Source organism: Sarcophilus harrisii, chromosome 1, assembly GCF_902635505.1.
Source record: "Sarcophilus harrisii chromosome 1, mSarHar1.11, whole genome shotgun sequence".
NCBI lineage: Eukaryota > Metazoa > Chordata > Mammalia > Dasyuromorphia > Dasyuridae > Sarcophilus > Sarcophilus harrisii.
Window position 1 is genome coordinate 247722351 of NC_045426.1, and position 22619 is coordinate 247744969.

A 22619-nucleotide genomic window follows, 5' to 3' on the forward strand; every position below is an offset into this window, starting at 1 on the left:
ATGTGAGGTAGGTAGTGGTGATGGTGGTAGCAGCATTCTAGAAACAGAAAATCATCTTTAAAAGATTTAGAGGCAGATTCCACAATTGATAGATGGTCAAAGGATATGAACAATTTTCAGATGAAGAAATTGAAACTATTTGGAGTCATATGAAAAGGTGTTCCAAATCATCATTGGTCAGAGAAATGCAAATTAAGACTATTCTTATACCACTACCCACCTATCAGATTGTCTGAGACGATAGGAAATGATAATGACCAATGTTGAAGGGGATGTGAGAAAACTGGGACACTGATACATTGTTGGTGGAACTATGAATGGATCCAATCATTCTGGAGAGCAATCTGGAACTATGTTCAAAAAGTTATCAAACTGTGTATACCCTTTGATCCAGCAGTTCTTCTAACAGAGATCTTAAAGGAGGGAAAGGGACCCATATGTGCAAAAATGTTTGTGGCAGCCCTTTTCATAGTGGCTAGAAACTGGAAATTCAAGGGATGCCCACCAATTGGAGAATGGCTGAATAAATTGTGATATATGAATGTTATGGAATATTATTGTTCTATATGACCAGCAGGGTGAATACAGAGAGGCTTGGAGAGACATACATGAACTGATGCTAAGTGAAATGAGCAGAACCAGGAGATCATTATAAACTTCAACAACAATACTACATGATGATCAATTCTAATGGATGTGGCTCTCTTCAACAATAAGAGGATCCAAATCAGTTCCAACTGATCTGTAATGAACAGAACCAGCTACACTCAGAGAGAGAACCATGAGAATTGAGTATGGACAACAACATAGCATTCTCACTCTGTTGTTGTTTGCTTGCATTTTGTTTTCTTTCTCAGTTTTTTTTTCTTACTTCTTGATCTGATTTTTCATGTGCAGCAAGATAACTGTATAAATATGTATACGTATATTGGATTGAACATATATTTTAATATAATTAACATGTGTTGTACTAACTGTCAAGTAGTGGAGGGGCTGGGGAAAAGGAGGGGAAAATTTGAAACAAAAGATTTTGCAAGGATCAATGTTGAAAAATTACCCATCCATATATTTTTTTAAATTAAAAAGCTTTAATAATAAAAAAAAGATTTAGAGGCAAGAAAGAATGGGGAATATAGAGTATATGATCAGTATGGTTGAAGGGCAAAATGGAAAGAATGGTAAAAAAAAATAAGCTCAGACTTATAAACATTTACTAACTTGTAGATTTTTTTATGCCAGAAAATGGAGGGTTTTTAAAAATTAAATTGACATGGATGTTTAATCTCTCCTACTCTGACCAGGAAGAAAGGAAGAAAGAAAAAGAGAGCTAAAGAGAGGAAGGAAGGAAGGAAGGAAGGAAGAAAGAAAGAAAGGAAGGAAGGAAGGAAGAAAGGAAGGAAGGAAGGAAGGAAGGAAGGAAGGAAGGAAGGAAGTAGAAGGAAGAAAAGAAGGCAGGAAGGAAGAAAGGAAGCAAGGAAGAAAATAAAGAAGGAAGGAAGGAAAGGAAGAAGAGAAGGAAGAAGGAAATAATAACAAAAGCAAAATAAATTTCATATTGGCCATGTTAAAAAAATGTTATTCGCATCCTACATATTTAGTCCAAATTGCTATCAGGAGGTAAGAAATATTCTTTATCATTAGCTATTTGTAATTATACTTAATTATTGATTTGAACAAAATTTCTAAATTTTTAAAATAAAACAAAGTTTTATTATATATTTTCTCCTGTTTTTAATCACATTGGCTTGCATCAATTGACACAATTCTTCTCAGATTTCTCTATAACTATCCTCCTTGTTTTTCTTACAGAAGTATGTATACACTTGCATAATTTTTTCAGCCTTTCTTAAGTAGTGATTGCAGGGGTTAAGGAGGGAAGGAATAGCATTAGTGGAATAAAGTTTAAGTGAATGGAAGTGCTGGAGGACAGGGACAATAGGGAAAGATGAAGTTTTGACAAATGGTAATTATCATGATGAAGTGAAATTGGAGTGGAAGGAGATTAGTAAATCTGCAAGTCACAACAGGAACACTGGAATAGAGGAGAAATGTCATAATATTTATGAAGCATCATAGGAAAGTACATGATATAGAATTAAGTAGATGTAAAGAACAATTGGCTTATAGAAGATAGAATCAAGAGGTAAAAGTCTTTGGAGAAGGAAGAAATTGGAAGCCAGCTGATCTCCAAGAGGACAGGAGCAGAGTACTAAAATTTTAACTCTACATCATAGAATGACATTTCAGAGAATTTCCTTGGGAAGTGTCTCAAGAGGCAAAAATCAATTGATATTACTCTCTCCCATCTCCCTCAGTACAATTCTTTTGCTCTTTCTACTTTTCTCATTAACATTCAAATTCTCCTCTGTTGTTTTTATTTTGTTCATTTTTAATTATCATTGACCCCAATATTAAAACAAAACAAAAAGTTGATTTTTTATGTAAATCATCTACTTTCCAGTACTTCTCCTTCATTTTCTTGCTTACCTTCTTAAAAACTCTGCATATATACCATCTGGATTTCTTGTTCCTATTCAGCAGATCTTCAGCTCTTTCAATCTGGTTTCTTCATATACTGATTTACCAAATATCCTTGCAAAATCATTCATCAGTAACTTCTTTATTACCAAGTAAAATGTTCTCTTTCTATTTTACATTCTCCATCATTTAACACAATAAAAATTCCTCACTCTCTCACTTCTGCTCTAATTATGATGGTTAGTATTGTATTTAAGAATTGGAAGGAACATGAAAAAATGTATTAGTTCAAATAGAATAGAAAGTCAATAAAAAGAGAATAAAGTGTTGAACAGTAATAAGCATTTAGATAACCTATTTTTGCTATCTAGACTGAGAGAAATTACTTTTACGTTTTGGCTTTATTCTTGCTTAGGAGCTTATCTATAATAATTCTATAGCCAGAGTTACATAAACTTGAATAATATGAGTTTGAGAATACTGGTAGGTTCAGATAGTAGTGATAATAGGTGACTGATGAGGTGTCATTAATACAACAAAATATGTACTTCAGGTTGGGATGAAGAGGTACGTGAAAATAAGTAGAGGAGAAACAGATGTGGAGAACAGAAAGAAATCAGCATACTAGAGCTACTTATAAAGCTGAATAGTAGTGGTATTTATAATTAGTGAGGGAATCAGAGAGATACAAAAATAGATTGTAGTCAGTGAAGAAAATTTTGAAGTTGTGAATGGTGAAGGTTCAAAATTCCATGGAATGTCAGAAGGGAATATCTAAAAATGTCCATGTCATGGTGTGACTGAAGTTAGGGAAGAGAACGACATTAGTTTAATTTGAAAAATGGCTTGATGAATGATTTGGCTTTTAAGTTGATGACTTCGCGAAATTATGTGGTCAACATTTTAGAGTTATTATAAATATTATTTTTTAAATTTATGAGAAGGATCACAAAATGCTAATGTCAAGAGAAAATTAGGATAGTGTTTTGGAGTTAAGTGAATAAAGGCAAGAAATATAGTCCCTGGTGTCCAGCTCACTTTTATAAAATTTTTAAAGGTTTTGTTGTTGTTTAATCAGTCAGTCATGTCTGACTCTTAGGGACCCTGTAAACCAATGTTCCATAGGGATTTCTTGGAAAAAGATATTAAAGTTTGACATTTCCTCTCTTATTTTATTTATGTAGGTGTTAAATGACTTGCTCAGAGACACATAGGCAGTAAGTATCTGAGGTCAGATTTGAACTCCAATCTTTCTCTATCCAGATCTACTGCTCTCATTCACTGGATTAGCAAGTTGCTCACTTTAAGAGTGTAAGAAAGCTTGTTAGTCATTTTCTACATATTATCTCATTTGATCTTTTAAACAACCTTGTGAGGTAGGACCTATTATCATTTCCATTTTCCAGATGAGGAAATATAGGCTTGAAGAAATTAAATGACATTCAGATAATAGGTTTCTGAGGTAGAATTTTTAGTCAGGTCTTTCTCACTTCAACTCTACCTCTCAGAAGAGTGATTTGAACAGTGTATGTAGATATCAAAAGCTAAAATCTTAAATGTCCAAACCCTCTTTCATTTTTTCCCTATCTTCCTTTAACTCAGTATGTACAAGGACAAGAAGTTTCTTCCCTCAGAGATATGACATTCTATTCTTTACTTTAAATACTTTAGTCTTTTGGGAGGAAGTGGAAGAGGTAAAGATAAAGTGAAAACATTAGTCTGTAGTTATTTCTCTTTGCTCTAAAGTAGATGGTTACAGTAAGTCTACCAAAAAATCCCCCCAAATAAAATAAATCAAAACATTGAAAAACTACTCCATTTTGTTTATTCTCAAATATTATATAATAAAAAAATTAAGTTGCAAAAATGCAAACAATAGTTCACATTCTATAAAACTTCTAAACCAAGCTGAATTCATTATTCTGGATTAAGGTTCAGTTTGACAATTATTTTATCCACATTCATGTATTTTTTCCCCAGTAAGTAACTTTTCGCTCTGACTTGAAAATTAACTAACTCCATAAACTTATGTGATTGAGTCTTGTAAAGTTCAAAGAATTATGATAATTAATGTTGGCCTTCTCAAGCATACTGCTTCTGTTTAAAATAAAGAAAATGATGCAAAATTATTCTTTTTTCCCTCTAACTAATGACAGTCTTGAGGAGAAGTAAGATATCTTGACCAGTTTCATTCTTCTCCCGCCCCAATTGTGTATCTAATGCACTCTAGGTTCATATGTTTTTAATTACATTCATATGTAACAAATGAAATAAAAGGTAAATAGTGAATCCTATAATTCTCTTTAAAAAAATTCTCTTTTGAACTGTATTTAAAATATATAGAATTACCATAATTATTGTTGTCAATTAAGCAACTTGGACAATTTGTTAGGCAAATTGGATAATGGGAAGAATTTAAAGTGGAAGCATCCTAATGCAAGTTCCGATTCTGTTCCTTATTATCAGTATGATATTTGTAATATCATAACCTTTTAGGGTCTCACTTTTCTTATCTCTAAAATGAAGGTGTTGTGCTACAGAAGAAGTGCCAGATACATGTTCCATAAGCATCACTGCAGCCTTGAAATGATCCTTGCTAATGACATTCCTAAGCAGAATCAAATTAAGATATAATTGAGAAATATTTTAAAAGAAAATAAAAAATATAGTAAGTTAATATGTAATATATACACATATCCTAATGGACAATTTAGTAGCTCCCCTTTCTGGTTCAGAATAGCATCATTGGTCAACAGCAGAGATATCAAACATGTGGCTTGTAAGTTCAGTAAAATCAAATTTAAATACAATTATGAAATGTAATAAAATAAGTGAGAATAAAATATAGCTTGTTTTTGTTGACTCTCGTTTTAAAGTCAAATATGCACTTGCAGAGATCCTTATAATTTAGTAGCCTCTATTTATATTTGAGTTTTACGACACTGAAATAATTACCTATAAATTCCTTTTATATTTTAAACTTAAACCCAATGAACTTTTACCTGGTGTTTCTAAGGAAATATGTTTAATTATCCAGAAGAAAACGATAGGTAAGGTTGTATAATATCAAAAGCTTCATTTAATATTCGATAAAGTTATTGCTTTCTTTATATTTGGAATTATCAGATATTGAAAAGGGAAGACAAAAAAATCCAGTTGTGAAAAATTGATTAAAATCAATAGAAAATGAAACAGCTCAAATAAAATTTTGAGGAGAAACATAGACTTATGAGAACGAGATGAAGAATTGCCCCTCAGTTGCATGTATTGAGATAATATGTTTGAAGGAAGCATAAAGAATTTGATAATGATAACTTCAGGGCATGCATTGCATCTGCTTATTTGCATGTAACTATATTCAGTATTTTAAGGATTACAATTAAGAAATTATATTTCTACACTAGAAAGGACTGTTTGGGAAAAGAGAAAGAAGAAAAACAGGAGAACAATCTGAGCAGTGGAAGAATTAGAGCACAGAGACAAAGGATACAGAATGTAAAGAGGGAAATTCCCTCCATTTGAGAAGCTAACTAGTAGTTGAAAGAAATATTGTTTAATGATTGACTGGAAAAAGAATGGTCAGATGATGCTTCAGTTGTACTGATTATAGGCGATCAGAAAACAACTACTTTTTGTTTATTGTTTTCTGTTTGTATCCTAGATAAAAAGAAACCTCTAAGAGATGACTGGTTGCTCTTGTATTCCCTCTATAGTTTAAAAACAAAGAACATGGGAGAAAAACAGGCTTTGCATATATTCTACAATGATCTATATTCACTGTATATTCAGTGCTTATTCAGAACTTAGTACAGTGCCTAGTATATAATTGGCATGTAATAAATGTCTATTGATTGATTGCATGTAAAATTATAGATATATATTTCTATATACATGCACTCATATATATGCATGTGTATGTACATACACATATATATGTGTATATATATATATATATGAAAACCATATAATATTATGTTTGTTTAATATACATATATCTATGTAAATGAACATAATACTTTTAGTGCCCAGTTAAGTATGGCTGTAAATTAAAAGAGCTTGTATTTTATATACAGATTTGAGAACATAAGCAACTTTGCCTGGAAAAGGATCATAAGGATGATAAAGGAAGAAACTAATAAACATCATGAAGGAACTTTGGACTTTGAAGGGACTAAGGACACAAATGTCTACAATTCAGACTTATGAGCTTTTATAGCATGCGAATTATTTCACTTATGATTCCTTGCTAGAATGTATCTCCACTCTCATTGACATTCTTTGCATTGGGGGAGAATGTGACCCATGTTTATGAAAAACCGAAACATTTTTATTTATTCCTTCTTTAACTTTCAAAAAGTTAGGTTACTTTTCTTTTCTTTCCATTATATTGAAAAAAGGTGTTATGATTACTGTTGTATTTCCTTCTTGTTTAGTATATATTTCTTTTCTAAGATTTAATGATATTGAGGTATGAAAATGGAAGAAAGAAGTATGGAGAGAAAAAAGAGGTACCAATCACATATCATTCACCTCCTTAATGACTGACATTTAATTTCAGTGACCTGGTTTTTGAGATTTTGATAATATAAAGAAAAAGGAAGATTAAAAACTCCATGTAAAAAGATTTTATGAGGCTACAATAATATCTCTCTCACATATTCAAAAAAAAAATGGAACTGTTAAAATTGTAGACCACATTCAGTTCTTACTCTCAAGATGTTAAAGCAAACTATGACATATTGAAAATGCCAAAAAATGTAATAATATTCAATAAACTTAGTACTAAAGTGAAAGATCAGAGATTTTGAGCAGCTACAACGTCATTTTGTAATCATTCAATCGTTAGTTTCAGTTCTGTCATCTGGAAAATGGCATTGTAACTACATTAAACTTTTTCCTTCTTGAATAGTATGTACAGGACAACAAAATCTCATATGGCAGTGTGTATGGAGAATAAATGATATAATGTTGACTAGTTTTGTGTAAATAGGAAGTACATCAGTGGGATTTCAGGACCTAGAGTTGCAAATGGTAGGTATGTATCAATTACACCTAGTCCAAGCAGGCTCACGCATGTGCGCGCGCACACACACACACACACACACATTACTGTAAGGACCGAGAGAGAAGATGAATATCACATGTTTGTAGTGATGGTTGGTATGCTACTCAGGGGATAAAGCAAAATAAAACAAAACAAAAACCCTAGATATGTTGGCATGAGGGCAAGTTGGATGAGTCAGGTCACAGGGAGAAAGAGCTGGAAATGGTATTTGTGATGCCAGACCCATCAGTGATACTGCTCTTTTCTGCAACTGATAAATAGTTAAAGAATATAACAGTTTTTAGAGAAAGATTAATCACTATTATAATCTAAATCACTATTAATTAGAGAAATGCTAATTAAGACAACTTGGAACTATCACCTTACACCTAGCACTTTGCTAAGATAATAGAAAAAAAAAAATAATCTATATTGGAGGGGGTGGAGGGAAACTTCAGACATGAATATATTGATGGTGGAGTTGTGAAATGGATGACTATCTTCAAAAATATAGGATTCCCAGATTAGCAGAGAAGGAAGTAAATTGTTTAAATAGTCCCATCTTAGAAAAAGAAATAGAACAAGTTATTAATCAACTCCCTAAGAAAAAATCCCCAGGACCAGATGGATTTACATGTGAATTCTACCAAACATTTAAAGAACAATTAATTCCAATGTCATATTAGCTATTTGAAAAATAAGGAATGAAGGACTCCTACCAAATTCCTTTTATGTCATAGACGTAGCACTCATACATAAACCAGGTAGGTTGAAAACAGAGAAAGAAAATTATAGACCAATCTCCCTAATGAATGTTGATGCTAAAATCTTAAAGAAAATATTAGCAAAAAGACTATAGAAAATCATCCCCAGGATAATACATTACGATCAAGTAGGCTTTATACCAGGAATGCGGGACTGGTTCAATATTAGGAAAACTATCAGTATAATTGACCATATTAATAAACAAATTAACAAAAATCATATGATCATCTCAATAGATGCAGAAAAAAGCATTTGATAAAATCCAACATCCATTCCTATTAAAAACACTTGAGAATATAGGAATAAATGGACTTTTCCTTAAAATAATCAACAGCATCTAATTAAAACCATCAGTAAGCATCATATGTAATGGGGACAAACTGCAACTATTCCCAATCAGATCAGGACTGAATCAAGATTGCCCACTATCACCATTACTATTCAATATTGTATTAGAAATGCTAGCTGTGGCAATAAGAGTTGAGAAAGAGATTAAAGGAATTAGAGTAAGTAATGAGGAAACCAAATTATCACTTTTTGCTGATGATATGATGGTATACGTAGAGAACCCCAGAGATTCTACTAAAAAGTTATTAGAAATAATCCACAACTTTAGCAAAGTTGCAGGATACAAAATAAACCCACATAAGTCATCAGCATTCTTATATATCACCAAAAAAAAAATCCAACAGTCAGAGTTACAAAGAGAAATTCCATTTAAAGTAACTACTCATAATATAAAATACTTAGGAATCTATCTGTCAAGGGAAAATCAGAAACTTTATGAGGAAAACACTTTCCACACAAATAAAGTCAGATCTAAACAATTGGAAAAATGTTAAGTGCTCCTGGATAGGCTGAGTAAATATAAAAAAGATTACAATACTCCCTAAACTAACAATATTCCCCAAACTAACCTATTGATTTAGTTATACCAATCAGACTCCCAAGAAACTATTTTAAATACCTAAAAAAATATCAACAAAATTCATCTTGAAGAACAAAAGATCAAAAATTTCAAGGGAACTAATGAAAAAAAAAATCAAATGAAGGTGGCCTAACTGTACCTGATCTAAAAGCATATTATAAACAGCGGCCGCCAAAAACATTTGCTATTGGCTAAGAAATAGACTATTTGATCAATGGAATAGGTTAGGTTCACAGGACAAAATAGTCAATAACTATAGCAATTTAGTGTTTGACAAACACAAAGACCCCAACTTTTGGGGTAAAAATGCACTATTTCACAAAAACTGCTGTGAAAATTGGAAATTAGTATGGCAGAAACTAGGCATCAACTTACATTTAACACCATACACCAAGATAAAATCAAAATGGGTTCATGATCTAAACATAAAGAATGAGATTATAAATTAACTTAGAAATACATAAGATATTACCTCTTAGACCTGTGGAGGAGAAAGGCATTTTGACCAAAGAAGAATTAGAAATCATTATTGATCAAAAAATAGAAAATTTTGATTATATCAAGTTGAAGAGTTTTTGCAGATAAGATTAAAAGGGAAGCAATCAACTGGGAAAAACATTTTTACAGTCAAAGGTTTTGATAAAGGCCTCCTTTCCAAAATATATAGAGAATTGACTCTAATGTATAAGAAATCAAGCTACTAACCAGTTGATAAATTGTCAAAGGATATGAACACACAATTTTCAGATGAAGAAATTGAAACTATTTTTAGTCATATGAATAGGTGTTCCAAATCATTATTGATCAGAGAAATGCAATTTAAGAAAACTCTGAGAGACCACTACATGCCTCTCAGATTGGCTAAGCTGACATGAAAAGATAGTGACAAGTGTTGCAGGGGATGTGGGGAAACTGGGATGCTGATACATTGCTGGTGGAGTTGTGAGCAGATCCAACCATTCTGGAGAGCAGTTTAGAACCATGCTGAAAAAGTTAACAACTTTTCTACTACTTGCCTTATATCCCAAAGATATTAAAGAAGGGAAAGGACCTGTATGTGCAAAAATATTTGTGACAGCCCTTTTTGAAGTGGCTCAAAATTGAAAATTGAATGGATGTCCATCAATTGGAGAATGGCTGAGTAAGTTGTGATATATGAATGTTATAGAATATTATTGTTCTGTAAGAAATGACCATCAGGATGATTTCAGAGAGGTCTGGAGAGACTTACATGAACTGATGCTAAGTGAAATGAGCAGAACCAGGAGATCATTATACACTTCAACAACAATACTATATGAGGACCAATTCTGATGGACGTGACTATCTTTGACAAAGAGAGGATCCAAATTAGTTCCAATTGATCAGTAATGAACAGAACCAGCTACACTCAGTGAAAGAACACTGGGAAATGAGTGTGGGCCACATTAGTGCATTTCCACTCTCTCTGTTATTGTTTGCTTGCATTTTTGTTTTTCTTCTTATTTTTACCTTCATTCTAAATCCGATTTTTCTTGTTTAGCAAGACAACTGTATAGATATGTATACAAATATTATATTTAACACATACATTTAATATGCATGAGACTATCTGCCATATAGGGGAGAGGGTGGAGGGAAAGAGGGGAAAAGCTGGAACAGAAGTTTTTGCAAGGATCAATGTTGAAAAATTACCCATGCATATGTTTTGTCAATAAAAAGTTATAATAAAAAAAGAGATTTCCTGAGAAGACGGTTACTATTAATGATAAAACTCAAATCCAAATAAAGTTAGATTCCATTTGTTTCATTATGAATTTGTTAATATATGCATTATTAATTATGTTACTATGTTTCTGAAGTTTTATTTTTCATATGAAAGTGAGGACATGATTTTATTTTATGAGGATATTTTTCTTTGCTAAGGTTCTTATAACACTAGGCATTGTTGGATAAAAATCATTCTAGCTGTGGAATCAAAGTATTTGTCTTTAAATCTGACCTCTGATGTGACCTAGTCATATAGTCTTCCTTGTTCTCAATTTTCTTACATCAACAAATTAGATAAATAGCTGAAATAGATTGTTTATGACAATTGTCCCAATTCTAGATCAATTATTCTAACAAAAAAATATTAGTTTTATATCAGGAAGAAGGAACACTTTGTAAATGGAGTAGAGAGAAAAACAGGAAATTCAATAAAAGAACTTTTCAATATATAGTAAGTTCAATATATAGTATAGTTTGAATCATGAAAGATTTTAAACAGGTAGTATCATAACTTAGTCACAGGAATCATCCTTTGAATAAATATTAAATGTCGAGGATTAAATTAAAATTAAAACTATCTTTACTTATATTTTGAAAAATAAAATACTATTCAAAATATGTATATAAGGCAAGAAATCTAATACTCAGCTGACAGAGAAATAACTATAGGAGATAAAATAAGTTTAATTTGGTTATATCTGTTTAAGATCAGATATTCTGAATCAGTTTATTTTAGAAGCACTAAATGTCACTATATGAAAACTATTTCCTATCTCAAATTATTCAATCACCCTTGTAGACAATGCTTATGAATGGAAAGCTATTTGGCTAAGGTTATACAACTAGAAAGGGGTTGAGCTATTTACAATTCTTTATAGGTTGCTACAACATGACTGTATAAAAATATTAAATAAAATGAAGTAAATATTGTTACTGAGATTCATTATGTGGACTATGAGAAATATTTTGGAGAGAACAAATCAAGCATTAGTACACCTGGTTAATCATGTGGATTTTAAATCTTTAAATACATCTTAGCAAGCTCCCTGTCCTTGTGGACCTTACAAGTTGGAAATATATCTTTCAGGGTCAATAAGGAGATCTAAAGATAAATATTAAATTTATCTAAATGTTATATTGTTAATTTTTCCTCTTGGAACTTTGAAGAAGCAAAGAAACCTGTAGACATGAGATACACATTTATAAGCATAGAAGCATTAAATTTTTTTCCCAATGTTTTTATCATTTATTGGTGTACATGACCAAGGAAATGTTCTAAGACTAAGAAAATCCTACTTTCAGAAAGAAAAATGAAGAATATAAATATAGCAATTAGAATTGCATTTCATTGATTGCAAGATTCTATTTAACTTGCTACTTTAGAGAATAAAATCTGTTTACTCTCTGATTGCAACATAGTTTTAAAGAATATTCTTCACTCACAGGAAAAAAAAAGAAAGGAAAAAAAAAGATTCTTTTTTGAAACCTGGAAAATATGCAGTAAGTTTAAGGAATGAAATTCAAACAATTTTTCACCTTTTTAAAATCCTAATAACTAATCTTCACACTCTTGTTAGAATTTAATTCTTTAAATTAGTAAGGAAATTTGATTTCCTTGAGAAAAATTGATTGTAAGATAAGATATTTAAATAAATTCTGTTGCTATTCTCTGGATTGTGCTGGCAAAAGATCAACAAAATGATTCCCCCTCCCCACGAAAAGCTCAGAAAAAGTCTCACAATATTTATTTGTTTTTAGTTACTTGTATGAGCTATCTCCTTTTATATAATCTAAGCTCCCTTGAGGTTAGGAATTATTTTATGTATGACTTTCTATTGCCAGCATGTAACACAATCCTTCCAAGATAATAGGAATTTTAGAATTGCTTTTTGATTAATTAATCTATTGATTCTATTTAATACATCCCTCATTATCCATTTAATGAAACTGTTGATAATCATTTTTGTTAAGATCGTGTATTTTAAGATCAGCACGAGACAGGAATTCAGGTTAGGGGAAAATCGTCAGTCTTTATTCTCAGTGAAGAAGGATCGGAGGTGGAAGAGAATCGGCGATAGCAATGTGTGCAACTGAGTCAAGAAGCTAGCTCGACCAGCAGCCACACAACCAGCAGCTCGGAGTCTCGAACTCAGCCCAATCTCTCCCCACTTGTCTTGCTCCCTCTCTCTCTGCCTCCACCCACCAAAATCGTCATTTCCTATACAACACATCAGGACTTGCAAGGAGAGTGGGCAGGGACCATTCTTAATCCAATCATGTATATTAATAGAGTATAGCCCAATTACTATCTAGCCTCATGTACTTGGGACCTCAGTGCATCAGCTCAAACCTCAGCCCATTACATTTCCCGCTTTCTTTTATTTTAGAACACCGGTGGTCATGCCATCCCTGACTCCTCAGGGAGGTCAGAGCCCCCAAGGGGAGGTGATCACAGCCTCCCTAACTTCTCAGGGAAGGAGGTGAAAGCACCGAAAAGGAGGTGATCACAGCCTCCCTGACTTCTCAGAAAAGGCGGTGAAAGCACTAAAAAGGAGATGATCACGCCCTACCTGACATCTCAGGAAGGGAGATGAAAAGCACCAAAGGGAAATGGGGGTTGCTAGGGTTTCTGGGCTGAAGGGTCTTATTATGCACAAACCCATCAGCATGGGAGGTATTACACAAGCACATAGCAATAACGAGAGGTTATTAGGGATGACCCTCCCTCAGTCAGTGCAGGCTCGATGTGATGTAACAAACATGAATTGTACACACAAGTAGCAGAATAGCAAACAATATAAATCAACATGGTGTTGGAAAAGATCACCAGAAGTCCTAGAAGGTGGGTATGTAAACAACAGTCACACATACACCTTCTTCAGCAGCCAAGAGATAGTCCAAAACCAATCTATTGTCCATTGTTTCACATGTCAGGGAATCCAATGATCCCCCTGAGTTTTTGAAGTCCTGAAAAAGTCTTTTTATGTGTTAGGGAATCCAATGATTCCAGCAGATTTTGAAGTGTTGTAACAGTCTTATCATTTCTCAGAGAATCCAATGATTCCTGAGGGTTTTCAAGTCCTATGTCTCAGAGAATCCAATGATTCCTGAGGGTTTTCAAGTCCTATGTCTCAGAGAATCCAATGATTCCTGAGAGTTTTCAAGTCCTATGTCTCAGAGAATCCAATGATTCCTGAGGGTTTTCAAGTCCTATGTCTCAGAGAATCCAATGATTCCTGAGAGTTTTCAAGTCCTATGTCTCAGAGAATCCAATGATTCCTGAGGGTTTTGAAGTCCGACAATCTTTGATGTCCATGAGTCAAACGCCATAACTGTCACGCTCTTTCAATGGTGAGCACAATCAGCAACAGCACCACCCGATATTTCTTGGGTCTTCTCCTTTGTTTCAAAGGTCTGCTCCGTCTCTCTGCGATGGACAAGGCGAATATGGCTCGTTGGCACCCATCTGATTCCTTCTCCACCTGTAGAGATACAAGCAAACCCTCTCCCCAAAGCAGTTAACCTATCTGGTCCTTTCCATTCACCACTTTCTGGGTCTCTCCACATCACCTGGCGATTATCTAAAGATAGTGGAGCTGCTCTGACTGGACACTGACCTTCCGTGGGTTATAAAACCTGTCAGCTGGAGCCAGTGCATCTTTGTCAAAAATCAAGAAGTTAATAGTATAAAGAGCTAGATTTAGAAGTTCTCTAGGGTTACCTGTGGCTCCCCCTTTCTTTTGTTTTGGAGTAGTGTCTTAATATCTCTGTTTCTCCTCTCCACTATTGCCTGTCCTTGAGGATTAAAAGGTATGCCGTGGTGTGTAAAATCTTATACTGTGCACAAAAGTGTGCAAAATGTTTCGAAGTATAAGCAGGACCATTGTCTGTTTTTTATTGCTTGTGGCACACCCATAATGGCAAATGCTTGTATGAGGAATTCAGTGACCACTCGGGCTGTCTCTTTGCTGCTGGCATTGCAAAAGTGAATCCTGAAAAGGTGTCTACCACAACATGGATGAAAGACAGACGACCAAAAGATTTATAATGGGTCACATCCATTTGCCAGATTTCATTGGGTCTCAAACCACGAGGGTTCTTCCCTGGAGGCAGTGTAGGAGCGTGGAAAGGAAGGCAAGCCGTACAGGCTTTTACTATGCTCCTAGCTTCCTCTTTTGTTATTCCAAATTGTAAACGTAAAGCTCGAGCAGCCTGATGATATTTAGAATGAGATGCCTGAGCTTCTTGGAACAAAGGGTATTGACCAACATAGTTAGAAGGCTATCTGCCTTTGAATTGCCATCAAATATGGGACCTGGAAGTCCACTATGAGAATGGACATGTAATATATAGATCTTACCTGGATGCTTTCTCACTTGCTCTTGAAGTTTCTTAAAGAGCTGATATATATTAGAGGCTGCAAATTTTATTTGGGCTGTGGCAATTCTTTGTACCACACCTACTGAATAGGCCGAATCAGATATTATATTTATGTCTCCTGGATAATAAGTAAGAGCTAGAATGATGCGCAAATTCATTCTGCTGAGTGGACTGAAAAGGAGTTCTGACTACTCTCTTTATAGTTAGATCATGAGAGTACACAGCACAAATATTATGTTTGGATGCATCCGTGAAGATTGTTGGTCCTTGAAGAGGAACTTTAGAAACTTTTTCTCAAGAGTCCATCGCCAATTATGTAATAGTCTAGTTATCTTTAATGGAGACCCATGTAAAAAATTTGGAGCCATGGCTAATAAAATTTGCCACTCTGGGATGGTCTCACAACACACATTAATTTGTGTATTGGTATAAAAGGTGTATATCTTATCAGGTCTTGTCCCAGATAATTGTACTGCTCGCTTAGTGGCCTTTAATAAAATTCTAGCCACAAGCACTGGGTAGGGTGTAAGGCTTTGATCTGGTTGTGCTGGGAGGTTCACCCACTCTATCACACTGTGTCCTTGATGAAGGACTGCTGTGGGTGCCTCTTGTGTGGCAAAACTGATATCTCCAAGGGTTTTTGAGTGACTCTTTCAACCACATTGGATAAAGCCAGTTCAACTTCTCTCAAAGCCTCTTGAGCTTCTTTTGTAAGCTGGCGTGGTGAATTTAAAGCACTGTCTCCCCTTAAAATGTCATATAACGGTTGTAACTGATAGGTAGTCAAGCCTAACACTGGTCGCATCCATTGGATATCTCCTATCAATTTCTGAAAATCATTCCATGTGTTTAGCTTTTCTGTTCTTAAGGAGAGTTTTTGAACGGTAAGCACCTGAGGGTATACTTCATATCCTAAATATTGAAAAGGAGCATGTCTTTGAATTTTTTCTGGTGCTATGTATAATTTGTAATTCCTTAGTGTTTCTATGGTCTTTTGTAGACATGCTCTAACATTTGTTCCTCAGGTGCACATCCCAAAATGTCATCCATGTAATGTAATAGCATAACTTTTGGGAATGCTTTTCTTACTGGAGCAAGAGCAGCAGCAACATACATTTGACACATAGTAGGGCTGTTTTTCATTCCCTGTGGCAAAACTGTCCATTCATATCTTTTATAAGGCTCAGCTAAGTTAACGCTGGGCACTGAAAAGGCAAATCTTTTCATATCCTCCTTATCCAGAGGGATAGAATAGAAACAATCCTTAATATCTATGACCCAAAGAGGCCATTCTCTAGGCAACTGAGTAGGAGATGGAAGTCCAGGCTGAAGAGTTCCCATAGTTTCCATCTGTTCATTCACTTTTCTTAAATCCGTTAACATCCTCCATTTTCCAGATTTCTTTTTCACAACAAACACTGGGGAATTCCAAGGACTTAGAGAAGGTTTTAAGTGTCCTTGGTCAAGCTGTTCCTGTACTATATCTAATAAGGCCTGAATTTTATCTTTACTTAAGGGCCACTGCTCTATCCACACTGGTGTATCAGTTTTCCATTGGATAGGAACAGGTGAAAGTGTTGGCAGGCCTTCAACAGCAGCCCTGCTTAAAAAACTGAAGTACTCATTTTTAACCCTAATTGCTGTAAAACGTCTCTTCCCCACAGATTGATGGGGATTTTTTCAACTATAAAAGGAGTAAAAACTCCTGTTTTGCCTTCAAAAGTCCATCTCATAGGGGCAGCACTAACTTCAGCTGCTATTGATCCTCCTACACCAGACATGTAGGTGTCTGCTTTAATCTTTGGCCAGTGACTGGGCCAGCTGGCACCTCTAATGACCGTCCGATCTGCACCAGTGTCTACCAATCCTTCCAATGGAAGGCCATTTATATAGATTGTGAGCATAGGTCGGTCAGTTGTTACAGCTGCTGTCCAGTAAATTGCTGGATTTTGTGATCTGGAATCAGAATCTGGGTGACTATCACCAGGCTGCTTATTAGGATTCTGTATGAGTAAACCTGATGCTACTATTTCTCCTGGGTGATAAGTCACATATTGTCTGCCTGTATTGGTGACTGGGATATTATCTACACATTCCCCAGTTTCCACATCAGTATGTGGATGGACACTGTTTTGTACGTCTCAGGAGGTAAAATGGTCAAGCCTACTGTGCCTGGAGGCAAGGGATCCATAGGCTGGAGAGGAACAGATTTCACCTCTCCAGGGGGTATCTCAGTTGTCTCAGCTGCATACAACTCTATTCTCCCTAATTGTAATCCCTTTCTTCCATCAGGTTGCTTCCTGGCTGATTGATTGTGTAATCCCTTTCTGCCATCATGGCTTCTTGGCTGATTGGTCATATTGGGGTATTGGCCGTCTAGGCACTCTCTGGTGCACCATTGCTGCCATCATGCCCCAAGTGGTTTTTGCCTGGGGCCCTGGGGCTGGGCCCCTCATCCCGTTTCCCTGAACCTGTCTACATTCTGAGGCCCAATGGAAGCCTCTGTTGCATTTTGGACATGGGATACTGGGTCTTGTTCTCCCACCCTGCTTTCTCACTCTGCCTCTATACCAACATTGAGCTTTCAGATGCCCTACTTTACCACACTGAAAGCATTGCGTATCTCTCTAGAAGTCCCTTGCTGGAAGGGACCCTGTCTACCCATGTTGGGATCTTGGGAAGTCTGCATCATAGTCTGGCTATAAAGGCATTTGTGCCCACTGTGGCACAGCGTCTTATGAACTCCTCTAAAGGAGCATCCTTGGGCAGTCCTAGTATAATCCTTCTGCACACCTCATTAGCATTTTCCTTAGCAAGTTGCCTTATTAAAACATCTGTTGTTGGATTTTCCCCATTAGTTCTTGTGATAGCAGTCTGCAAACGTCCCACAAAGTCAGCAAAGGGCTCATCTGGCCCTTGCATTATTTTTGTGAAGGCCTCACCTTTATCATTTTTATTGTGAATCGAATCCCACGCTTTGATAGCATTAGCAGCAATTTGCTCATATGCTGCTACTGAATAATTAACCTGTGCTGTGACGTCTGCATATGGACCTATACCTTGTAGTAGGTCATAGGTGATCGCAGCATGAACAGCATTTTGACTATTTTGTTGGGCTTGTATCCTACAGAGCTCACTATATTCAGAAAGCCACATGTAATTTTGTCCAGGTTCTAGGCATACCCTTGCTATAGATTTCCAGTCATCAGGAGTCAAGACTTGAAAGCCAAATTCTGTAACAGCATCTTAACATAAGCTGATGTAGCCCCATAATTAGTGCAGGCCTTTTTAAGATCTTTAATGATTTCTACATTAAAAGGAGCGTATCTTCGACTTTGTTGACCTGAGGCATTAGACTGGGAAATTACAGGAAACATAAGTGGTTGTAGCTCCCGGATGTCCACACCCTTTTCTTTGGCCTTCATTAAGCCCTCTTGAAGCCTGCTCAAGGTTGGTCCCCTCACTGCCCCCCCCACTGCCCCTCCTCCCTCCATCCCGAGGGTGGAGTTGGTGGAGGAGAGTCAATCACTTGCTCCTGGGGTGGGGCTGAAGCCGCCTCCTGAGGGGAAAGGTCACCACACCCTTGCTCACTTAAGTCTCCATGCCCTGTGGGGATATGGTCATTAATCTCTTCATTGTCTTCCTCCTTAATATCATGGCTAATTTGAGGAGGAGTGGAAGGAGTCAAGGGCTTTTTCTTTCTTCTAGGGATTCTTAGTGCTAACTGAAATACATTGTATAAATAAAATGCCTCCATGGGAATTGAATGAGGACCATATTCTCTGAAATGTATGAACATCTCTTGTCCAACCCGGGACCAGTTATCTCGAGAGATCTGCTCCTCCTCTACGATCCAAGGGGAGATGCAGTTTAATATACCCACAAATCTCGCTATCTGTTCCCAAGTTATAAGTAACCCATGTATTTCTGTCAGCTTAATCATGCTTTCCATAGCACCACTCTTGGGTGGGGTTGGGGGGATGGGGAGTCTTTAGCTAGCCTTTGTCCCATTTTAGCCAAAAAAAAATTACTGGTTTAGTTTTTAAGAAAATAAGTTCCTTATTTGTCTATTAACAATACTCACCCAAGTTCCTGGTCACCGGAGACTTCTTCAGTCCTTGGTTCCCACCGTTGAGCCAAATGTTAAGATCTGTATTTTAAGATCAGCACGAGACAGGAATTCAGGTTAGGGGAAAATCGTCAGTCTTTATTCTCAGTGAAGAAGGATCGGAGGTGGAAGAGAATCGGCGATAGCAATGTGTGCAACTGAGTCAAGAAGCTAGCTCGACCAGCAGCCACACAACCAGCAGCTCGGAGTCCAATCTCTCCCCACTTGTCTTGCTCCCTCTCTCTCTGCCTCCACCCACCAAAATCGTCATTTCCTATACAACACATCAGGACTTGCAAGGAGAGTGGGCAGGGACCATTCTTAATCCAATCATGTATATTAATAGAGTATAGCCCAATTACTATCTAGCCTCATGTACTTGGGACCTCAGTGCATCAGCTCAAACCTCAGCCCATTACACATTTTCATTTTCTTCAATGTTTTTATGCATTGATAATTTAGCATTTTATTTGTTTAAAGGAAGAAATAGCTCAGCTATTTTTAAGTTATATGATCTTGATCAAGTAATTTTCCATTTTGGTCCCCAGTTTTATCATCTATTAAATGAATAAATTGGACCAGATGGAACAAACATACTTTTTAGCTCTAATATCAGTAGTTTCATTATTTCAGACTTCTAACTCACAATCAAATACAACTCTGTTCCTATAGGAAGCTTAATCCCACTCAACACATTTCTATTTATTGTCAAATATTTTTAAGATTTTTAAGAACCTTCTGTTTTTGGCAATTCTATTCTTGAAGGAGAAATAAAAGAAGGAATTAACAAGTTTCTAAATGATATTACAGAATAAGAGCCATCTTTGAAATCTGAACATACCAATACTATGAATGGAATAGTCATCAGTAGGGAAACTATGCACAGTGATTATTAAAACTTGCAATTGAATTTTGAAACTTATCTTTGCCATCCAATTTTTGACGTTATAATTCAATAGAAAAGTAAAGAATAAAAAATAGAACACAATACCTTCAAGTCAAATCCAGAAAAAATGAGATATCATGCAAGGTAAAAAATAATATTTCATAATTACTTCAGGAATGATATAATAACAATGCCAGATGAAGTGAAGATATGAAAACAGGAGGAGAAATTATAAGGGGACTTTTAAAGTTCAAGATAATGAATTATACTTATAGAAAAATGAGGAGGGGAGGAACTATAGAACAATGTGGTTTAGGGTGGCAGACTCAGTTACTATAACTCCTAGCCAAGCTAGGAGGCTAAGATGAACTCAGCACCAGGCCCAGGTCAACAATATGAGGTCTCTCATAAAAGATAAAAATCACATATTCTCCCCTCAGAGATTCCAGTTAATTCAGATATGACCATGTATTTCAGGAAAGATTTTTTTAATTGAACACTACACCCAGAAGAATCTATGACAGTAGACCTATTTCCATAAAGAAATTTGTGACTTAGCTCATAGTCTGTAAGGTTGCCATACAAAGTATAATATTGTAGTATATCACAAATTTGGGTTTATTATTAGAAGTAGAGGCTAGCAACACATTTGCTATTGATATGCTAAGTCTTTCACCTCCCCATAAAGGATTAGGGAACAACTACTTTTCCTGTTGCAATAGCATTCAGATGTGAAACCTCACTATAAACAAAATTTGGCCCGGAACCTATAATTTCCAGAAAAGTAGCAGTAAGAACATGCTTTTTATTTGAATAAATAGATCCTTATTAATGTCTGCAGCTCCCTAGATCAAGTTGCCCCATTGATGATCGATGGATTTATCAATCAAAAGAATTAAAAGCAAGATGTAAGAGAAGACATGCCAGGATCATACAAGGTAACAATAGTCCCACTACTACACTCCAGAGCTTGACCTTGATCCATGGTCTCAGTCTATAAAGGAGGCCTGAAACAATGAGTAAATAATGATCCAAAAAGAATTGTAGTGCTGCCAGGCATGTACAAGACAAAAATCCAGGACTAAATAACTCCCAGGTACCTATTATTGAAGTCTTAGCTTAAATCTCAGAAGAAAAATGTAGTTTGGCCATAAGATGAATTAAGAATTATCAAAAGAAATGATGTGAGAATTTGAAAATTATATTTTAATTAAATTGCATCAGGAGTCATAGAAGTGAGCAAATAAGATAAAGAGCTTGGGAAAACTTTTGTAATGTTTTTATGATCTTAGAAGAAAGGGAGAAGAATTAAAGGAAAAAAGTGGGGGGAATTTAATGTAGGAGTGTTTCCTGTCACTGAGGTGTATTCTGCTACCTTCTCCTTCAGTTCATATTACAAAGAGGAAACTTTTACTTATCAAGGCTATTCCATCTGGTGCTCAAGAGATTCCTTTTTATCCTACTTTCTTCAACAGATTGCTTTTTCTGTCATCTTTACTTTCACTTTTCAGTCTATCTACTTGCTCATTCCTTACTGCTTCTAATCATGTCTATTTCTCTCCTTCCTTGAAAAATCCTCACTTGATTCTTTCTTCCATGCCTATTTCTCTCTTGCCCTTTATAGCTATATTCATAAATGCTGCTTTTAGTAGATTTCTCCATGTTCTTTCTCTCACACTGGTCTTGACTTCTTACACTCTGGCTTCTGATCTCATCGTTCCACCAAAACTACTCTGTCCAAAATTACTAATGAGCTTTTAGTTGTTAAGTTCAATAACCTTTTCTCAATCCTCATTCTCCTTGGCTTTTCTATAGCTTTTGACACTATTGTTCACTTCTTCCTCCTTGATATTCTTTTCATTGGAAGGATTCTGGGGAAAAGTATATTTGTAAATTGCTGAAGACAGAATAAGTCAGTAAATTTCAAGTTCTCCAGATTTCCCCCATAAACTTGTTGCTCTCTTTCTTGGTACATATGCAGTTGGTATTGATACTACTTTATTGTTCATGATATCCTTTTAACAAGATGCATTTTCCTTCCTTATCTATTATTTTTACTTTTGCTTTATCTGAGATCATAATTGTGACCCTTGCTTTTCTTTGCTTTGGCTAAAGCATAAAAAAATTTGCACTAGCCTTTTACTTTTAATCTCCTTATATCTCTCTCTTTCAAATATTGTAAACAATATTGTAGAATTCTATTTTTAAATCTACTCTACTATTCTCTTCCATTTTTGGGGAAAATTTATCCCATTCATATTCCCAGTTATGATTCCCAGTT